The sequence below is a fragment of the Panthera tigris genome, chromosome A1 (genome assembly GCF_018350195.1).
Source record: "Panthera tigris isolate Pti1 chromosome A1, P.tigris_Pti1_mat1.1, whole genome shotgun sequence".
Classification (NCBI taxonomy): Eukaryota; Metazoa; Chordata; class Mammalia; order Carnivora; family Felidae; genus Panthera; species Panthera tigris.
Genome location: NC_056660.1, coordinates 143,528,338 through 143,534,337, shown reverse-complemented (window position 1 = coordinate 143,534,337; position 6,000 = coordinate 143,528,338). Strand labels below are relative to the sequence as shown.

General features: G+C 36.9%; 1 protein-coding gene across 2 annotated transcripts in view; it reads right to left on the bottom strand.

Annotated features, from left to right (window-relative positions):
• Positions 1–1,437: 1,437 nt before the first annotated feature.
• FAM151B (family with sequence similarity 151 member B) overlaps positions 1,438–6,000 on the bottom strand; it is a 40,022-nt gene continuing 35,459 nt past the window's right edge. The window contains exons 7-8 of one of the 2 annotated variants that reach the window (XR_006218691.1): positions 5,681–5,775; positions 1,438–1,476 (exon numbers count right to left, since the gene is read on the bottom strand). The gene's annotated coding sequence lies outside the window, so the exon portion shown is untranslated. Of the gene's footprint in view, positions 1,477–5,625; positions 5,776–6,000 lie in introns of those variants that run through there. The other variant, XM_007079802.3, reaches the window with a different exon arrangement.

The following is a 6,000-nucleotide window of genomic DNA, read 5'->3' as shown; positions in this document are numbered from 1 at the left end:
ACATTTTAAAACAAGAAGGCACAGTCTTCTTGGAAGTCACAATTCTAAATAAAATAATAGTTAAGTTTATATAGCCTTGTTTAGTGCCAATATTCCTTAGCTCTAAGTCACATTTCTAAGTCATTTCTAAGTCTCCAAGATAAGAGGACCAGATCTGGATGATAGTAAATCCACTAAATTTACTGGAACTGCCCATTGGCCTTCCCATGGTGACATCCTATCTCTTTGTATACCTTCTTTGAATGTCTACAATTCTTTTTTTTTTTTTAAGTTTATTTATTTAAGTAATCTCTACACCCATTGTGGGGCTCAAACTCATGACCCCAAGATCAAGAGACACACACTATCCCCCCAACCCCTGACTAAGCCAGCCAGGCCCCCCTGAATGTCTACACTTCTTAAAGGGAAGGCCAGGAGAGGAAAATCTGGCAAGAGTAGCTAACACAACAAATCACAACAAAAACAATTTAAAAGAATTTCAATTAGCTGAAACATTGGATCAAAGTATAAGGATCATGAGTAGGCTACATTTAGGTTTTGAAAATCAATTGCTTAAGATTAGAAAATCAATAATTTACATGGAAAAACTCTAACAGTTTTAGTTAGATACTAAGTTAACAAGTTTGTCAGGACTCCTAACAGAGCTAAGACTATATTGTTAAAAGATTAACCAGTTTCTACTAGTGAATCTTACTACTGGTAGAGCAAATCTGAAATAGTTTTTTAATTCTAGATAGCACATCGTACAATATATATGTAAGAAGATAAAGATAATAAAAAATCTAGGAAAAAAACATTAAAAGAGGTGAAAGAATTGATATCATTTAGCCAGAAGATAAAAGACTCAATTGAGATTAAATAGCTGATCTTAAATACGGAAGGGACAGAAACACTGACTTAGTCCAGAATCCTCCAAATTAAGATAAACTGGCACCAGAAAATTGAAGTCACAGAAATATATTAACACTTTAGTTCCTAGAGCAGTTTATCTATGGAAAACTCTGTCCAAGGAAGATATGAACCACATTTTTTTGGAAACAGGCAGAGGATGGATGTTGATCAGAGATTTAATGAGATTCATTTTAATGAAAAATCTTTAAAGTCTTTTTAAAGATTGAGACACTCTATGTATTAACAATTCTAGATTCAGTGGGAAAAGTTGAAATTAATGATTGAACTTAGTTACATTTTTGGACTTCAATCACATACATGACTTCTTAGTTTTATTTTCATATTCAATAAGTATTGGTTATAGTGGCAGAAATTTAAATTTTGATTGTCAGGCAAAAACACTTTCCAAAGGTTCTTCTTACCAATTTCAAAACAAAAAATTGCTATTCTGTACCTGCAACTTTGAGTCCTATTAATGTGGAGAATTTGGGACGCCTGGGTGGCTCAGTCAGTTGAGCATCCAACTCTTGATTTTGGCTCAGGTCATGATCTGGCGGTTTCTGAGACTGAGTCCCACGTTGGGCTCTGTGATCACAAAACAGACCCTGCTTAGGAGTCTCTCTCTCCTCTCTCTCTCTGCCCCTCCCCAGCTCATGCATTCTCTCTCTCTCTCAAAATAAACATTTTTTAAAAACCTGGAAAACTTTAAAAATGCTAATTCTTTTAAAATAACAACAAACCCATTCATGTTAGAATAAATAACTATATTTTCCAAAATATACTTAGTGAAAAGAGTGGTATTGTTTTATGGTTTCACAAATCCCTTTAATCCTTGGCTTAATAGAAAACAGCTGGATTGTCCTGTTTCTGCATTCAATCTGTTATAATATGTTGTTTTAGTTGAAACATATGAAGAAAATATGGCTTCACACAAATGTATAATTGTAAAAGGAAGAAATAATGGGCTTTTCAGATAATTGTGGATAGTCTTCTTTGATACTAAAACTTGGGTAAGTGGTACTTTCTTAAAAGTTTAGCTATAATGTGGAATCTGAAACTACATCAATGAATTTTCATATTCAATTACACTATATTCACTGTACTATCTTGCAATTTGAATGGATTCCTTACTCATGCAAGGTTTTATAATATCATGGACTAGTCATTTGGAAAATAATGAATCTTTGAGTTATTCAGATCTTCCAAATATTGACACATTTTATTATAATACATTGTGTTATATTAAATTACATTAAAAATAACATTTATTAATATTGCCACTGGTATCAGAAAAAAAGTCTTTAAGCATTGGGAATTGTCAAGTTCACAATGATGGATTCAAGTTTATTCAAATTCTAATTTTTCATGTAAAAGCTCAGGTTTTGTAACTGGCAACAGATACTGTCAGTTGTTTTCCTCGAAGTGACAAACTTGCTTTGTTCATTTTTGAGAAAATATGTGCCAAATACCCAAGACTGAATAACTAGTCTGTCAGTTGTTCTTTCCAGTAAATATTTTTCCCATGAAAAAAATGACTAGCTCTGTTTGCAACATGTGCTTTTCTTTAGGACAACCACTGAATTTCAGTATACAGCAGAACTATTCTGTGTTTACCTCCCATTTTGTCACACAGACTACATTAAAGAGGCAAGATGTTAATAAATGTTCAAAATAATAATTTTTGCTGAATCATTGATGATACTTCTAAGTCTTTTTTTTTTCCTTTCTAATGTGAGTGTGTGGCAGTGGAGAATATGATTGCTAACTGATGCCATGAACTTGATTTATACTAAGACATCAACAGTTTCACCCACCATTGTTTTTCCAACATCATCGTATTTACACGAAACAGGCAAATCCTGTTTTTTGTGTGTGAAATAATAACAATTTCACAAATGGTTTTGACCTCATGAATCTCCTGAAAGGGTCTCAGGGGCACTGAGGGGTTTGTGCGCCACACTGTAAGAATAACCGGTCTAAGAAAATTACCGAGGTTTTGTGTCCATCCATCCATCCATCCCATTTGTTAGGGGCCTATTCTGACCAGACATCATATAAAAATGAATAGTTTCTTCCTCTAAAACAACACAGCTGAGAACAAAACACAAACCTGTAAAATAATTATAATCCAGCAGAGAAGGTACCTCAGGAGAAAGCCCAGAGGTCTTCCTGGGGAAGTCATGAAAGACTCCTTAAAAAACCTTGGTTTAGGAGCTGAGCTCAACAGGCTCTGTGAAGAGGTCATGGCTTTCTACTTTAATCCAGAGTTTTTGATCATCTCTTGAATTCACAAAGTAGCAAAAGACTCTCACAGTCAATATTTCGGTTAAGATTTTCAAACTCTTATTACATTCTTTCATCCCAAGGAAAACATAAAGAAAAAGGCAATGACCAGCCTTAATGAACATTCTGTAGTGGCAAGCAAGCCCAGAAGAGTTCAGCCACCAGATTTAGTCAGACTGATTCCTTTCTTAGGCAGAAGCATAGAAACAAGAACCTCGCTACAGGGCAGGAGGCTGAGTGGGCCCCTTTCAAGCCCTGTTTTCTCTCTTCACTGATGGTGGGGCTGTGGAAATAGTTACATTATTGAAAATTATGGAATAATTAAAATATGTAGTAAAGTAGCAATTACTTAGAGAGTCTTTAAGAAACTGGTCCAGTTAAAAAAAAAAAAAAAGAGCATCCTTTCTAAAGTTAGAGTAGGAGGTAAGTGAGTTAAGGGACAGGCAGATGGGGTTTTCAAGCGTTCTTTCCAAGTTGGAAAGAACCGTACTTATAAAAGAGCACTATCAACAAATGACTGAAAAGTATAGTTACATGTGGCCTCTGTCCTATCTTGTTTGGGTTAGTAGCACCACTTGACCTTCTGTTACCTAGCAAACAATATATTCACAGCGTGCCTGAGTGGCTCAGTCAGTTAAGCATCCAACTTGGGCTCAGGTCATGATCTCATGGTTCATGGATTCAAGCCCTGAGTGGGGTTCTGAGCTGACAGTTCAGAGCGTGGAGCCTGCTTCAGGTTCTGTGTCTCCCTCTCTCTCTATGCCAGTCCCCTGCTCACTCACATGGATTCAAGCCCTGAGTGGGGTTCTGAGCTGACAGTTCAGAGCGTGGAGCCTGCTTCAGGTTCTGTGTCTCCCTCTCTCTCTATGCCCGTCCCACTGCTCACACTGCTCACTCTCTCTCTCTCAAAAATAAACATTAAAAAAAATTTTTAATTAAAATATAGATTCGCTAGATTCTTCCCTCTCTCCCATACTCTCCATTCAACGAGCTTAAAAACTCTTGCAAGTTCTCCCTTTGTAACCTCTTTCCTCTGTTTCTTGAGCATTTCCATCTGCTTTTGCTACCACTTTAATTCAGGGCTTCATCTCCCTTAACTTCAAGAATTCCAAATCTTCTTCTCATGCCATTATAAACACCTTTCTAACACTCAAAACCGGTATTAAAGCTCCCCTACTTAAAATGGTGCAATGAATGATTCCTATGGCCTAAGAGAAAAGGAGCCAGCTCCTTGGCTCAGAAAATGAATCTGGCCCCTGCCTCAGTGCCCAGCCTCATAGTGTGGTGTCTTTATAAACTTTTTGAACAGGTCAGATAAGTCTCTTCCCTCACTTAGAGTTCCTCTGCGCATGTGCCTCTGTCTGAAAGACCCTTCCCTCTCTTACTCTACTTAGTGAATCTTACTCATTCAAGACACAACTTTAAGTGTTTTCTCTCAATTAGAACAAAATGCTGTCTGTTGCCACAACCTGGTGTATAGTTCCATCACAGGAGTTACAGCAAATATCCAACTTATTGTCTTATTGTCTATAGATCTCTCTTCCTAGATTTTAAGATCCTTGAGGCAGAAATCATTTCTGAATTATTTGCACAGCTTCAGTCCATCAGACATCAATTAAATGCCTGCCTCTTCCTTCCTTTCAGTATTCCTACTAAGCCCTGAAGACACAAGTGACTGGACAAATCAAGGTCCTTGCCCAAAGGATGTTAGATACAAAGAAGAGAGAGAAGCAATCACAGTCACAAGTAAAAAATGACACTGGTGTGGTACAGTAGACACTAGAACAAAGACCCTGAGCTCCTGCTGCTGAGGTCCCAAGAACTCCTAGATCCTGCCTGGCTTCTTCCAAGACCTGGTTATCAGGTGGTCTTGGTTTCATTTATTCATTATACTCCCATTTTCTAGATAAAAAGTTCTTCAGTGCTACTATCTTCATCTTTCTATCAGTGAACTTTTCCTTGCATTGATTCACGGATTTATTATTATAAGCAGATTGTAGGCTCTTACTAGGCAGGCTCATACCTTAAATTTCAAGATGAGAGATAGGGCATTTTTCTATATATTCACTAGGTACTTAATTTTTATAATTACAAGGAAAAACCCCAAGATTTTAACTCCAACAAACAAGCAAGTAACCAATCTGTTGTGAATAATCTTTAACAATTTCCCACTTGGTAAATGAGTATATATCTGACTAATTAGTAATGACATCACTTTTACAGGGCCATATCAACCATACTTTTTTTTTTTTTTTTAGTGTTTATTTTTGAGAGAGAGAAAGACAGAGTGTGAGCAGGGGTAGGCAGAGAGAGAGGGAAACACAGAATCCAAAGCAGGCTCCAGGCTCTGAGCTGTCAGCATAGAGCCCAATGTGGGGCTTCATCTCACAAACCATGAGATCACGACCTGAACCAAAGTCGGATGCTTAACTGGCTAAGCCACCCAGGCACCCCTCAACCGTACTTATTAAAGCTCTGATTTTTTTTGAACAATTGGATCTCGTACCAAAGTCTCTTCTAGGACCAGGATTGCTCTGCCAAACTTGGGAAATAGCCCTTGGATGCCATGAGTTCTCAACACCAAACATTAGACTTGAGAACCTGGAGGGGAAAAATAAGTTATACTTATTTTGTGTCTGGGAACTTCTTCCCAAATATTTTCCTATGTATACAAATGCATATAAAGTCATATAATTTTACATAAATAGGATACCAAACATCTGTTTTGCAGCCTGCAAGATAACATCTTTCCATATTGATAAATGTAGAGTCTCACTGTTCATATAGTATTGTATTGCATTCTCCTACATTAAGGCCTTTTTATAA